The sequence below is a fragment of the Ipomoea nil genome, unplaced genomic scaffold, assembly GCF_001879475.1.
Source record: "Ipomoea nil cultivar Tokyo-kokei standard unplaced genomic scaffold, Asagao_1.1 scaffold0276, whole genome shotgun sequence".
Lineage (NCBI taxonomy): Eukaryota > Viridiplantae > Streptophyta > Magnoliopsida > Solanales > Convolvulaceae > Ipomoea > Ipomoea nil.
Window position 1 is genome coordinate 4591370 of NW_017616704.1, and position 16578 is coordinate 4607947.

The following is a 16578-nucleotide window of genomic DNA, read 5'->3' on the forward strand; positions in this document are numbered from 1 at the left end:
AAATAACACAAGCACAAGCGGTTGCATTTAATTTAGGAAAATATTCTACCCGAGTCCAATTATCACTAAGCCGTCAATAATTAACCCAGTTGCTACTGAATATTAGAGTAATTTGTAGCACAACATTATCTAATATAGCAAATAATTATATCAAATAAATAACTAGTAGGCCTCCCTAGCAATTAAATGACACAATTATTTCAAATAACTTAGAAGAATATTTAATACTCAAATGCATAAAAAATATATAATAAAAATAAATAAATAACCTTACAGCGTAATGAACTCCGGGGCTTCAATTCACTAAACCAAACAAGAAATTAGCCGCGAATGGGCATTGATAACAACCTTAAAGAATATTCGAGAGGGGAAGAATGAACATTTTACAATAGGAAACTCCTACTATTTATAGCATTCTAAAAATAGGCTCAATGAACCTCAACCATCTATTTTTCCTAATTTTCAGCCGTATTCCGTATGCTTCTCCATTCTGTCCGCTTCCTCAATGGAACAAATTGAATTGTTCAATTCAATTTGCGCTGGACCAAAACACACATTAACATTATAATATATATATATGCATTTATAATGCGTAGTATATATTAATGTGTGTTTATATAACTATATTCTATATTATATATTATATATATATATCTAGTACTATATTTAGCTCATTAGTTATTAAACTCTAAAAATAACTAATTGTTAAATAATATGAAATAATTAATACGAAAATATTATAAAAATGTACCTAAAATATGAGTGTAAAATATGCCCGTCAAATTCCCCCACACTAAAACGTTTGCTTGTCCCCAAGCAAAAATATTATTTGCAAAGTAAATTAAAATGAAATTCCCAAAACTCATAACATATCATGAACAACAATCTGAAGCACCCTGCAATTAATAAGTTAGCACCCTGTTTGAAAATGTAGAAAACTAAATAAGTAAGCCCTCACAGGAATGTCACTCATCACTCAAGTGTTTGATGGGTATAAATTTCACTCAAGTCCATTCCTATAAAATTGCTCTACCATAGGCTTGCATATCTTCTCAATCACCACTACAAGAGTCATGCATGACACAAATCATAAGGACTTTTCACAGGTTGTAATGGGGCTAGGGTTAAGGTAGGAAATATTTAGGAAAGTAGCTTAAACAAAACCTTCAAACTAGAGGAGCAATTAAATACAAAGAATCTAACACCCTTGCTCATCAACACCCTCAATTTTTTCATGCAAAGCATTTCCTATTGACATTTCAACCCAATTATCATTCTCAGAAATATAGAATTCTTCCTCAAAATTACAAGAACTTCCCCTTGCTTCATTTATTTAGGAGTGGCTTCAACTCAAAACTAATTGCTGATTCTTTCTCATTTTTCTCATAAATTTCAGCAACATTTTTTTCAACATACATTCATCATTTCTCCCATTTCTTCATTTTTTTCAGTCTCCATATTTTTTGGTCATGAATTGTCTTCGTTTTCTTTTTCATAAAAGACCAGCGACAAATCGGTAATGAAGATACAACACACCTCATTCTCAATCATACTAACACAAGAAAGTGACCTCCCCCACACTTCTTCCTCACAACCTCACGTAGATTACAAGAATAATTCAAAATTTGCTCCACTAGTTATTCAGCTGGGTGAAGGCATTAGTTTTAGATATAAAAGGCTTGTAATGTGGTTCAAAATAAAGAAAAAAATGGCCATAAAGCTCAAAGTGGTTAACAATGGGAAATAAATCATAGGACAAACCGGTTATTTGGCTAGTGAGGCTCAAGATCAAATAATGGCCTTAATCACACTTGAATCATGCATGGTCTAATTAGCTTTAAAAGAGAATCAAGGCAAGTTCTAGAGAAACAAAATTATGGAAGAAATCACACAATAGAGAGAAAATAAGACCGAAGTGTCAGTCAATGGCTCAAAATCTCATAGGTTTATTGCTTACTTAATCTAGCCACTACATATCGAACAGGAAATGCTAACAAATTAATCACAACTTGCCAAACTATTTATTCAATCATGTTATGAATTCCAAGAAAGGAAAAATAAAATAATTTTTTTCAAAATAATACTTATTTTGGATAAAATACTAGTAAAATATTTGTAAAAATTTTTGAAAATTTTGACATATGCAAACAAATAATAAAACTAAATTCCCTCCCCCACACTTATTATCAACATTGTCCCCAATGTTGAACAAAAAAGCACAGAAAAAGGGTTATTAAAAGTAACATAAAGATTAAGAAAAAGAAAAAAAAAATAATAATAATAGAACAAACTCCCCTTCTAGTTGTTCATATTATTCAAAATAGCTGGGATCTTCAAGAAGTATGTCGGCAATATATTCAACTTGAGCCCCTTCATGGTAAGGTTTAAGCCGATGGCCATTAACCTTGAATATCTTTGAAGTCTGTAAACTTTGAATCTCTATCGCCCCATGAGGAAAAATATTAGTGATAATAAATGGACCAACCCAACGAGAACGTAACTTACCTGGGAATAGCCGAAGACGTGACTGGAAGAGGAGGACTTTTTGTCCAATTGAAAATTCCTTTCTCAAAAGCATCTTGTCATGGAAAGCTTTTGTCTTTTCTTTGTAGATTCTTGAATTCTCGTAGGCCTCATTGCGAATCTCCTCCAACTCAGAAAGTTGCAACTTCCGGTGTAGGCCACTTTCATCAATGTTCATATTAAAGCTCTTGACAGCCCAATAGGCTCTGTGCTCCAACTCAACGGGAAGGTGACAAGCTTTCCCAAACACAATGCGATAAGGGGACATACCAATAGGTGTTTTGTATGCGGTTCTATACGCCCACAATGCATCATCTAATCGCAAACTCCAATCCTTTCTGTTTGGGTTGACTGTTTTCTCAAGGATTGACTTCACCTCTCGGTTGGACACCTCTGCCTGCCCATTAGTCTGTGGGTGGTAGGCAGTTGACACCTTATGGGTGACATGGTACTTCTTAAGCAATGCTTCGATGGTGCGATTACAAAAGTGAGTACCCTGATCACTTATTATAGCTCTTGGAATGCCAAACCTAGAAAAGATGTTAGATTTGATAAAATCTGCAACAGCTTTAGAGTCATCAGTCCTGGTAGCTCTAGCTTCTACCCACTTCGAAACATAATCAACAGCAAGTAAAATATAGACAAAACCAAAAGAGGCAGGAAATGGGCCCATAAAATCAATACCCCAAACATCAAAGACCTCACAAAATAGGATCGGAGTTTGTGGCATTTCATTTCTCCGGGATAAATTACCTGACTTTTGGCAAGCATCACAACACTTGCAAAATGCGTATGAATCTTTAAATAAAGTTGGCCAATAAAACCCAGAGTCCAACACTTTCCTTGCTGTTCTCTTAGCACCAAAGTGGCCGCCACAAGCATAAGAATGACAAAAGGCAAGGATTGAGGCAATTTCGCTATCAGGTACACACCGCCTTACCACTTGGTCAGCACAATGTTTCCAGAGGTACGGTTCATCCCATACATAGTACTTGGCGTTACTCCTGATTTTATCTTTTTGGGCTTTAGACGAATTATGAGGAAACTTGTTGGCAACCAAAAAGTTGACTACGTTAGCATACCAAGGTAAAACCACAGTCGCAGCCAATAAGTGCTCATCAGGGAATGCTTCTTGCAGCGGAGGTTCAGGTTCAATGTGTACCAACCGACTCAAATGATCGGCCACAAGATTCTCTGACCCCTTCTTATCTTTGATCTCCACATCAAACTCACTTAAGAGGAGAATCCATCTTATCAATCTTGGTTTGGTTTCCTACTTTTTCATCAAGTAGCGAAGAGCTGCATGGTCAGAATAAACGATAACTTTGGTGCCCAGCAAATAGGACCTAAATTTTTCTAAAGCAAAAACAATGGCTAAAAGTTCTTTTTCTGTAGTAGAATAGTTTTTCTGAGCATCATTTAAAGTCCTAGAAGCATAATAAATAACATGGGATGATTTCCCGATCTTTTGGCCCAACACAGCCCCTACTGCGTGATCACTTGCATCACACATAATCTCAAATGGGTAGTTCCAGTTAGGTGGCTGAATGATCGGCGTAGACGTCAACAACTCCTTCAATTCATCAAATGCTCCCTTACACTTTTTGTCAAACTCAAAGGATGTCTCTTTCTGCAACAATTTGCATAAAGGTAGTGCTATTTTCGAGAAGTTTTTGATAAACCTTCGGTAAAAACCTGCATGTCCAAGAAAAGAGCGGACTTCCCGCACAGTAGTAGGATAAGGCAGAGACTCTATAATATCAACTTTGGCTTTATCAACCTCAATCCCACTAGATGAAATAACATGCCCCAAAACATTACCTTGATTAACCATAAAATGACATTTTTCAGAATTTAACACAAGATTACTCTCTATGCATCTTTTCAAAATAAGTGAAAGGTTATGTAAGCAGGAGTCAAAAGAGTCGCCATAAACTGTAAAATCATCCATGAAAACTTCAATCATATGCCCAACATAATCAGAAAATATGCTAACCATACACCTCTGAAAGGTACCCGGGGCATTACAGAGGCCAAACGGCATGCGTCGATATGCAAAAGTGCCGAAGGGACATGTAAAAGTCATCTTTTCCTGGTCTTCTAGAGTGATTGCAATCTAGAAATAACCTGAATAACCATCAAGAAAACAAAAATGAGAGCGACCGGCCAACCTTTCTAGCATTTGGTCAATAAACGGTAAAGGGAAGTGATCTTTTCTTGTAACAACATTCAACTTCCTATAGTCTATACAGACTCGCCACCCATTTTGAATACGAGTGGGGACAAGTTCATTATTTTGATTTCTGACAACTGTAATCCCTGTTTTCTTAGGAACCACTTGAGTTGGGCTAACCCATTTGCTATCTGAAATAGGATAGATTATCCCAGCTCCAAGGAGTTTGAGGACCTCTTCCTTGACTACTTCCATCATGGGCGGGTTTAGCCTTCTTTGTGGTTGACGAGATGGTTTTGCTCCTTCCTCTAGAAGAATTCGGTGCATGCAAGTGGACGGACTTATCCCTTTGATATCTGCAATTGTCCACCCAATGGCAGTTTTGTGTTCTTTTAGCACTTGGACAAGTTTTTCCTCTTCTATTGCAGAGAGTTTAGTTGAAATTATGACTGGCAATGTTTTATTTTCTCCTAAGAAAGCATATTTAAGATGGTTGGGAAGAGGCTTCAACTCAGGGATAGGTGCCTGCACGACAGATGGTAACAATTTTTTGATAGAGACAGGTAAAGCCATATAAGAAACATTATTTTGTTGGTGTAATTTAGGACAATGATTCAATGATGCAATAACTTCATGTAAATTGGCACTCAGAGAAAACTCATTATTTCCTTTTTCAAGGTGTTCACAAATAACAACTTCTAATTTATCTTCACCATTAAATTCAAAAACTTCTTCAACCAATGAATCAATAATATCAACAGAATAAGCAGAGTTATCACCCCCAGGGTATTTCATAGCATCATAAATATTGAATGTAACAACATTACCATCAAATTCCATAGTAAGTGTACCACTGTGAATATCAATTTTTGTTTTTGCAGTTTTTAAAAATGGTCTTCCTAACAGAATAGGTGCAGAATAATCATTATTTTCCATATCTAGCACATAGAAATCAGTAGGGAAGATTAAATTATTCACTTGCAACAATACATCTTCAATTACGCCCTTGGGGTATGCATTAGACCTATCAGCCAACTGGATAACTACACTAGTTTCATTCAAAGGTCCAAGTTTTAAAGAAGCATACACAGAATATGGCATAACATTAATAGATGCTCCTAAGTCTAGCATGGCTTTCTCAAGTTTAGTATCGCCTATCATACAAGGAATAGTAAACATACCTGGATCCTTGCATTTTTCAGGAAGCTTGCTTTGAATCACAGCAGAAACATTCTTACCCATTAGCACTTTCTCACCTTTTTTTGACTTTTGTGTCCTTTTTGTTGTACACAACTCCTTTAAGAATTTAGCATATCTAGGAACTTGTTTTATTGCATCAAGTAATGGAATATTCACTTCACAATTTTTGAAAGTTTCATATAACTCTTCATCTTTCGTTCCTTTTATAGATTTTGACAAAGCTTGGGGGAATGGGGGAACTGGTTCATAGTTCGAAAGATTGGGAGACTTACCTTGAGAATTTTCATTGTTGCTAGTTTCCTCTTTTTCTTGGTTCACTGATGGGGTACCAATCGCAGGGCTTTCAATTTCCTTACCACTCCTCAACACAATTGTACTTGCATTTTCTCTTGGATTAACCACTGTTTGAGAGGGTAGTTTGCCAGAACTCTGTGCTTCCAACCGACTAACCGTAGTTGCTAGTTGGCCCATTTGTCTTTCCAAGTTTTGAATACTAGCATTTGTTTCTTGAATACTAGCCTTTGTTTCTTGACGGAATCTTTGTGTTTCTTGTTGAAACTGCAGAGTGTTAGTAGCAAGAGATTTAACAATATCTTCTAGATTCGTACCTGAGCTAAAGTTTTGGGTTGGTTGTTATCTTGAAGGAAATGGTTGTCTGTACTGTTGAAAATTAGAACGATTCTGAACAAACTGGTTCCCTTGTGAGTTCCCATAGCTAAGGTTTGGGTGATCCCTCCATCCAGGATTATATGTATTGGAGAACGGATCATACTTACCTTGAGGTTGTCCAGGAAAACCTCCAGCCATGTTAACTTGTTCAATAGGTTCTTCTTGAAGAGTTGGGCAGGCATCAGTTTGATGCCCAACTACCGAGCAAATTCCACATGCTTTAACAGTTTGCATATTTCCTACTGCTAATTGACGAACAAGAGTAGTTAAACCAGAAATTTGTTGTTCGAGAGCAGAAATATTTACCTCATTCACATGCTTAGATGGTTGGGCTATTCTATTGCCAAACTGTTGAGAATTTGCAGCCATGTTCGCAATTAGAGTTCTTGCAGCATCTGGTGTCTTGTCAACTAAAGCACCACCGCTTGCAGCATCAATCATGCTTCTATCCATTGGGAAAAGTCCTTCATAAAGTATTGAATGAGTAATTGATCACTAATTTGATGGTGTGGGCAGCTTGCACATAGTTTCTTGAAACGCTCCCAATATTCATACAGGGACTCTCCATTGTTTTGCCTTATACCACAGATTTCTTTCCTAATGTTGGCCGCCCTTGAAGCTGGGAAATATTTTTCAAGGAATGATGTCTTTAAGTTATTCCATGTCGTTGAAAGATTCAGCGAAGGATTGGCTATACTATCTACCTTCTGGGCAAATTTTGGCGCCGTTGCCGGGGAGTAAGGATCGATCCCACGAGGAGTAACTAGTTTAACTTTTGTGCTCAAGGAAATAATGGGGGGTTTAGAATATATCGTGAATAAAGATAAAATAAAAGAGAATTTAAATAAACAAGTAATTTAATAGAACGAATAAAGCGATGAAAATAATATATTGAAACACTTATAATAGAAAACCTTGGTTAGTAAAGATCCACCACCGGAGTTTAACGCTGATCATTGATTCATAAAGTAATTAATATGCAATTGAATATTTGTCGTGAAATTATTTCATTTCCGTTTTCCCTTAGTTGTAGGTAACTAAAGCACACGCGGTTTAATTACCCCTAACTACTAAATAACCTAAGACAAGCGCTATAGATTTAATTTAATAGCAGCAATAGGAACTAGGAAAACCGACAAACTAAATAATACAAGCACAAGCGGTTGCATTTAATTTAGGAAAATTTTCTACCCGAGTCCAATTATCACTAAGCCGTCAATAATTAACCCAGTTGCTACTGAATATTAGAGTAATTTGTAGCACAACATTATCTAATATAGCAAATAATTATATCAAATAAATAACTAGTAGGCCTCCCTAGCAATTAAATGACACAATTATTTCAAATAACTTAGAAGAATATTTAATACTCAAATGCATAAAAAATATATAATAAAAATAAATAAATAACCTTACAGCGTAATGAACTCCGGGGCTTCAATTCACTAAACCAAACAAGAAATTAGCCGCGAATGGGCATTGATAACAACCTTAAAGAATATTCGAGAGGGGAAGAATGAACATTTTACAATAGGAAACTCCTACTATTTATAGCATTCTAAAAATAGGCTCAATGAACCTCAACCATCTATTTTTCCTAATTTTCAGCCGTATTCCGTATGCTTCTCCATTCTATCCGCTTCCTCAATGGAACAAATTGAATTGTTCAATTCAATTTGCGCTGGACCAAAACACACATTAACATTATAATATATATATATATATGCATTTATAATGCGTAGTATATATTAATGTGTGTTTATATAACTATATTCTATATTATATATTATATATATATCTAGTACTATATTTAGCTCATTAGTTATTAAACTCTAAAAATAACTAATTGTTAAATAATATGAAATAATTAATACGAAAATATTATAACAATGTACCTAAAATATGAGTGTAAAATATGCCCGTCACGTGTCTTGGCCTTAGTGTCTGTGTTGCTCAAGGAATTTCGTTGTTATCACTTTAAGTCTTGCAATGACTTGACTTCATGACCATTTTTGTACATTTTTGATTTTTTCAAGTTTTGGTCAAATAGATGTCCTTGATTCTCTTGTCACATTGTTGTTCCGTTTTACCGTTTCGTTTTAATTCGTCGTACCCAAGCTTCGGGGACAAAGCTTCTTTTAAGGGGAGAGGATGTGACACCCCGTAAATCCGGATTCTATTTAGGGATTAATTAAGTAATTAATCCAAATATAATTGGTAATTTAATTCCTTAAATTCTTGAAAATCCAATAGTTGGGGACTAGTAATTGACTAGTCAACCCAAGTCAAGATGTTGTACCTAAAGCTTTGTGAATAGTTCCTTTGTTCCCTTACACTTTTCATCTTAGTAAGGGAAAAGAAGACATTTCCCCTATTATTGTATTCCAAGCTAACCTAGAAGACATCTTTCATTTCTCTCCTAACACTTCCAAATCAAAAGCTCTTCCTTCTCTCTAAAACCTAGCTAGCTTTCTCTCCAAGCTAAGATTAGGCTTTCCAAGATCTTCAAAGTTTGTCTCCAAGAATCCACCTTTCCTACTCCTGAGCATCTAGGAGGGTAAGATCTATGTTCCTTTTGTGTTTTTAGTGTTTTCTAATATATCTTTTTCTAAAGGTGAAATCTTTATGATCTTTTGGTGTGTTCTTGAAGTGGGTGTGGAAGGTGAACCTTGTTAGGGGCTTTGAGAAGTGTTAAGTGAAGGTTTTTGTCTACAAGAGGCAACCCATGCTCTACAAAATCTATTTTGCTTCCCTATATGATGATTTATTGGATTCGACATGTGATTTTGCTATGAAATGTGAGTGTTGATGCACTGTCTTGTGAAAATGCATATCTAGAGCTTGGCTATTCCTTTGATTCAAGTCATTTTGTTGTATTTGGTGAGGTTTGGCATGTTTTGGACTTGAATTTGAGCTTGGAGTTGAAAATCCCCGAAGGGATTATTTTGTACAGGGCATTGTACCCGCGGGCGGAACGGCGGCCGGTGGCCTACCCGCCGCCCCACCCGCGGGGTACACATCTCGTGGGAGTGGTACCCGTGGGTGGAACCACGGGTGGGGGTCCACCCGTGGCCCCACCCGCGGGGTACATATATGGGGTTGTGCGGGGATTTGTTCCTCGTGGTTCTTTTGACTTGGTATTTAGTCTTTTGACTTCCCGATGTTCTTTTGTGGAACTATTTGAGTGTCTTCTTGATGTTTCGTACGTCTAGAACTATATGGTAGGATTCCATGTAGGTGTTGGTGTCTTGAATCGTGCTAAGTGTTCAACCTTGTGATTCGTTGAACCATGATGAGTCTTGTGTGTTCTTCGGAACGATGTTTAGTTTACCCGTTTGATAAGCATGCTAGTTCGGTGTTTAAATTCTTGAGTGTGTGGTTTGTTCTTTCCTATTGTGGATGATGACTTGTGTTAATCATCGTTGTTGTCGGATTGTGATCCTTCTCTTGTTGAGTATGGTTTCATATCTTCGTTGTGATCCGTTGATTGATTCCTATAATGGTGTTGTGTGTGTGGCTGTACTTGGATTGCACGATTAATGGTATGGGACATTAGTCACCAAGGTACGGCAGTGGTCCTCGTGGTAGCCATGACGCGATTATGGAGTTTGTGACCTGAGTGATGGGTTCACGTATTTCTTGGGAGGTATGTGTTTCCATGTGTGTGATTGGTACCCTCGTGTACTTTTGTTGGTGGAAATTGTTGGTGGTTTGTTGATGGATGGGGACGACGGTCCTCAGAGGAATAAGGTTGGACTCAGAAGTACAGGGGTCCTGGAGGTAAAGGTTGGATCTAGCTATAAGGTTGGGGGTAGCCATAAGGTTGGAACCGGGCATAAGGAAGGCATATCAATTCGTGATGGGTGATGTCACGAAGGCAAGTGTTGCCGTTGTGTAATTCTTTATTCATGACGAGTGATGTCGCGAAGGCATGTGTTGCCATTGTGTGTCTCTTATTCTCTTGTGTTATGCATGTCGGGTGATGTTCTACTGAGTGATGGTAGAATAGGCCTTGAGCCGTTCTTGTTGAGAGAGTATTTAGTCTTGTGATTGACTTCTGTCCTTGGTTTTGAACTTATATATATTGTACTCCGTTTCGAAATGATTTTGTATATATCCTATCTATGTATGATATTTCACATGTATTGTTGGGTTACCAGTATCATTCGCTGACCGGGCGTCGTCCCATATATTTATGTGCTTTTCAGGTTCCGACTAGTGATGGATAGAGTAGATCCCTCAGACCTCATAGTTGTTTTGGCCTGTGTGCCTTCTATGTTAGTTGGATTTTAGACTTGTTGTTGTTTGACCTTATCCTTTGTAGATCAGACAGATTATATTGATGTTGTTTACGCCTGTGCGTTCACCATAGCGTGGACGTTCTATTTCATAGTTAGACTTCCGCTGTGTATGCTTATTATGGTTAGATTATCTGCATGATTAAGTTTTTAATTGGCATGGAAATCGGGGGTGTTACATTCAGACTTGGGCATCTCATTGCGTGTTGTTTGTGCATGATGAACATCAATGTAGTGTATATTTCGTTTATTATTGGTGTTTTCTGGATTTTGTAACTTCAAAATGGGGAAAAAGTTGTTGTGTGTTTAATTTTTGTACACAGTGCATGTTTATCCTACCATCGGTGTATTTTTTGAGCATTTCAGACTACGGCACCTCATTGCGTGTTGTTTGTGCATGATGAACATCAGTGTAGTGTATATTTCATTTATTATTGGTGTTTTCTGTAATTTGTAACTTCAAAATGGGAAATAAAATTGTTGTGTGTTTAATTTATGTAAACAGTGCATTTTTATCCTACCATTGGTGTATTTTTTGGACATTTCAGACTAGGGCCCCTCATTGCATGTTGCTTGGTGCAGGATTAACATGAATGTAGTCTATGTTTCTTCTTTTATTATTGGTATTTTATGGAATTTGTAAACAGTGCATTTTTAGATTAATTTCAATTATTTCATGCAGACACCAAAAGAAAAGCATTAGAACAAGGAGACTCGTCAAGCCAAAACATCAAATAAAACAGGAAGCAAGGTCATTCCTTGACAGAATGGAAAATGATACAGAAAAGGATGAAGCAGAGCAGGAACAAGCAATTGAGAACAGCTCAGATGATAAGATAGACACATCGGAGAAAGAGGATAAAGACACTGACCTAAAGATAAGGCCCCTTCCAACACAGCTAACAAAACCCAAAAAAAAAAAAAAAAAAAACAACCTAACCAATCAACAATGCCAAAGCATAAAAGACATTGGGCTGGGAAGGATTCTTGACCTCAAAATCACAAACTGATTGCTATAATCCGTAAACACATAGTATAGAGTCAATCACAGTATAACTTCCTAGAGTATTCGGGGGTCGATCCCACGAAGAACACTATTAACTGTTATCTTGAATAATCAATTTGTTGATAATGGAAAGTGCAAATAAATAGAATTAATGTATTTAAAAAAATATTTTATGAATTTAATGCTAAGCAAATTCCAATTGAGAAAAGACTAGGGATTTGGGTTCACCTATTAGATAATTAACTAACTCTCCTAAGTATTGATTCTTATGACTATAGTGATGATTGCTTCAAATATATCCTAATACTTCGTCGAGCTACTAGGTTATGTCCAATTAACTGTGATCATCGGTCGATATCTCACCAACATTAATTGAACCCATTAAGCAACAATCAAATATCACCAAAAATACCTAAATTTATGTCTAGTTTAGGTCAATTGTGTTTATCTTACGAGTTCTAGGTTCATAATTCACCTGTCAGTTCTTCATATGAACCTTAATCATGGGAAATATACAGTTGTCAGTCCCACAATCCACAATTAAAATACATAAAATAAATATAATCAAGTTCAATTATTAAACTGAAATTAGAAGAATCAAAACATGAAGAATAGTAAATTAATCTAATCTAAGACTAATCCAAATCCCTAATTAAAAGTTATAGCCAAAATCATAATTAAATGCATAAATTGTTCAAAAAATTTGAAAAACGGTAATTCAAGCCTAAAAAACTGATAGCCACGATCGAAGGTCGGGAATCTTCTACGATGAAATCTCGAATTTCCTCGCCGATGATCCTATTGCCCAGACGACCACGCTGCTGCTCCCCAACTTCCCTTCTTCTGTTATGTTTCGTAACTCCCGCCGAACCCAAAGATAAACCATTTAAAAGAGTTCTTTTTCCCTTTTTTTCCTCTATTGCCATGAAAGAAAACAAAATCCCATATAGCTGAATTCTCATTTTCTTTTTCGTAGGTTTCCAGTGAACCCCAAAACAAGAAACAATAATATGTTTCTTTTATTCCCATGAACTCTCTGTATTCCTTCAATCATCACCAAAGTTTTTTAGCTTTGCAAATAGACCCCTAAATTCTTTAATCTTCTTCCAATTGAATCAATCTTCAAATCATCAAATAAGCTTACTCGCAATTTGACCTCAAAACTCATGATTCCCCTCAATTAAGTCCCTACCTGTCAAAGAGTGCACAATTAATAAGATTTAACTTAAAATTAATCTAATTTAGCAATAATGAACCTAAAATCACACTGAAATAATATATAAAATATGCAAATATTCTAGGCCTATCAAACTTCCCCACACTCAAGTTTTTGCTTGTCCCCAAGCAAACTTATGCAATGAAATCAAACTACCAACCATAACCATGTCAACTAGGTATTCAATTCAAGGGAATTGGTGAACACATAATACTTCATGAGAGTTCAAAGTCATATGCACACAAGACAATAGAGAAGAATAGTCCTCACGGTTGTTCACTCAATCTCTCATATATATATATATATATATATGTATGTATGTATGTATGTATGTATGTATGTATGTATGTATGTATGTATGTATAAGAAAGGTACACACCATCCTCTATTGAGAGAGCACTTGCCATAGGCTTGCTTGTCTACCAAAACTCCAGTACCAAAATTATATGAAAAACACGAGTCAAACGGTCTTTATTTATTGGTTGTAATGGGGCCAATGGTATGTGGTTTAAGAAAGAAAGGATATAAGGAAATACAGATAAAGTCCAAGGAATCAGTAGAGTCATAATTTCACCATAATCAGAAAAGTGCTGAAAAATTGTAGAAAATTAAATAGAATAGAATGCAGAAAATGCAAGAAAAAAATTATTTGCATAAAACTTCCAGAAAACATCCCCTAATTAAACCTTCCCTTCCCCACACTGAAACTCAACATTGTCGTCAATGTTAAATATAAAAGCAAGTATGAGAAAATGAATAAACGGGAAACTTCCATGTTAGTTGCCAATTTCTTCCGAGACTGCCTTTTGGTGAAGCAACCATTAATGGTCTCTTTTTATCTCTTTCAATTTCTATGGCCTCATAGGAACAAACATTAGTGGCCATGAAAGGACCAAACCATCTAGACTTCAATTTCCCTAACAAAAGCTTAAGACAAGAATTAAACAACAAAACTTCTTACTCTACTTTGAATTCTCTCCAAAAAATTATATTTGTCATGCCAAACTTTAGTCAATGTTCTCCACAATCTCTCTTCTTTTGTATGAAGTAAATGAGCATAAGAAAAGTATCATTACCCCTCAAAAAATCGTATTTGAACTACAATGGAAGTGTTTTAAGTTCAAGTTGAGGAGGTGTTTCATTAAAAGGTAATGAAAAGGGGTTGCCTCCATCTAAATCCGCATACTTCCTACTAAGATGGGTAGCAAAATGACCTTGACCCTCTAATCTCATCATAGACTCAACAAATTCTGGTTCCTCCTTTTCTATAGGACATGCTTCCAATGCATCCCTAGGTGAATGCTTGACAAATGTGTCTTTAGAAAGATCATCAATAACATCAACAACAAGACAAGATTCATCAAAAGTTGGCAACTTTACAGCTTTAAGGATAGAGAAGTCCTCTTTTTCTGTTCCTACTCTAAAAATTAATTTCCCTAAAGGCATATCAATTATTACTCCTCCTGTTAACAAAAATGGCCTACCAAGTATAAGGGATGTATCAGTATCACTACCCATATCAAGAATCAGAAAATCAGCAGGAAAATAAAATTTACCAACTTTTACCAAGATATCCTCCACTACTCCAAGCCGGTACTTGACTGATCTATCAGCAAGTTGAAGAGAGATTGTTATTAGCTTCATTTCAGCTATTTCCAACTTATTGAAAAGAGTTAAATGCATAAGGTTAATACTGGCACCTAGATCACATAAACATTTATCAACAACAGTATTACCAATAGTGCAAGGAATAGAAAAACTCCCTGGATCCATTAGCTTATGAGGTGATTTGCTTTGTAGAATAGCACTACACTCCTAATTTCAATGCACAGTAGCAAACTGTTCCAGTTTCTTTTTATTAGACAAAATTTTCTTAATGTACTTGGCATAAGATGGCATATTGGCAAGTGCTTCTGCAAAAGGAATATTAATCTGCAATTTTTTTAAAAACCTCTAAAAATCTTTTGAAGTTATTATCCTGGTTCCTTGTTTGTAACCTCCGTGGATATGGAATGGGGGGTACATAAGGTTTTACTGTAGAAGAAATGAGGTTTTGATCACTATAACTCTCTTTAGGCACTTGCTCTTCTTCTTTATCACTCTCTTTTTCAACCCTCATGGGTTCTTTTTATTTCAAAACTTCATTCAATATCTTACCACTTCACAAAGTGACAGCCATAGCTCCTTCCCTAGGGCTTATTTCAGTGGTACTAGGAAACATACCTCGATATTTTTCTGCAACCAATTTAGTCAACTGACCTACTTGCACCTCTGAATTATGAATGGATGTTTGGCTAGACTGGGCAACCTTATCAATTTTTGAATCTAGCTTCTTCATCATAGTGGTCCTAGCTATACATGTATTGCTTGAACATCTCTTCCAATTGAGGCTTCTTCTCTTGAGCAGGAAGTTGAGGTTGTTGTGGTGCATGTGCCAGTTGGAAGGGTCTGTATTACTGATGCTGGGATCCTGATGGTCCTTGTTGCTGGAATCCGGGTGGTCCCATTGGTCTTGCATTACCTTGATCTCTCCATGAGAAGTTAGGGTGATTTCGCCAACCTGGATTATATGTATGGGAAAATGGATCATTTCTTGGTGGTTGCCTACCCATGTTAGATCCCATGTAATTGGCCTCTTCATAAGATGGTTGTGATGACTCTGCATTCATACAAACAGAGAAATTATAACCATATGTATTGCAATAAGCACAAAATTCTCTAATCGAACTATCACGAGTCATCAACAAGTTAATCTGTTTAGTCAATTCAGCCACTTGTGTTGTCAACTCAGATTGTGTGCTAATTTCATGCACAGCAGCTCTTCGATCTCTCACTGCCTTTTGTCGAGAATTACTAGCTAAGCTCTCAAAGATAGCTTCTAATTTATCACTATTTTTATCACCTGTGTATCCCCATGTAGTAGTATCTACAAGAGACTGACAATTAGGAGTTAAACCATCATAAAAGAATTGTGTCAAAAATAACAATGGGAATTCATGGTGTGGATATTGGGTCAAAAGCAAATTGAAACGATCCCATGCTTCATGAAATAATTCCCTCTCTCTTTGAGTAAAAGTACATATCCTACTCCTATAGTCCATTGTCTTTTGGGATAAGTAATATTTAAACATGAAAGCATTATAAACATCATCCCAAGTTCTTAAAGAACCCTCTGGTAAATTTAACAACCACTGCCTAGCATCACCCCTCATGCAATATGGGAAACATTTCATTCTAAGCTCTTCTTTAGATAAATTATTCAAAGGTAAAGTTTGTACCGTACTATAGAGCTCTCGCATAAAACCCAAAGCATCTTCACTTCCCAAACCGTTAAAGATAGGGAGCATATTTGTATGGAAAGTCTTGAGTTCATAATTCCTAGCTGCATCAGATAATTGAATGCAAGAAGGGTTAACAACTATTACCGGTATTTGGATGTCTCAAAAACGTGGTTGAACTGCTTGATTGTGAGGAGGTGGAACTATTGGTGGTA

General features: G+C 36.3%; 1 pseudogene; it reads right to left on the reverse strand.

Annotated features, from left to right (window-relative positions):
- Positions 1-2311: 2311 nt before the first annotated feature.
- On the reverse strand, positions 2312-14858 carry LOC109156001 (annotated as a pseudogene).
- Between the last annotated feature and the right edge of the window lie 1720 nt (positions 14859-16578).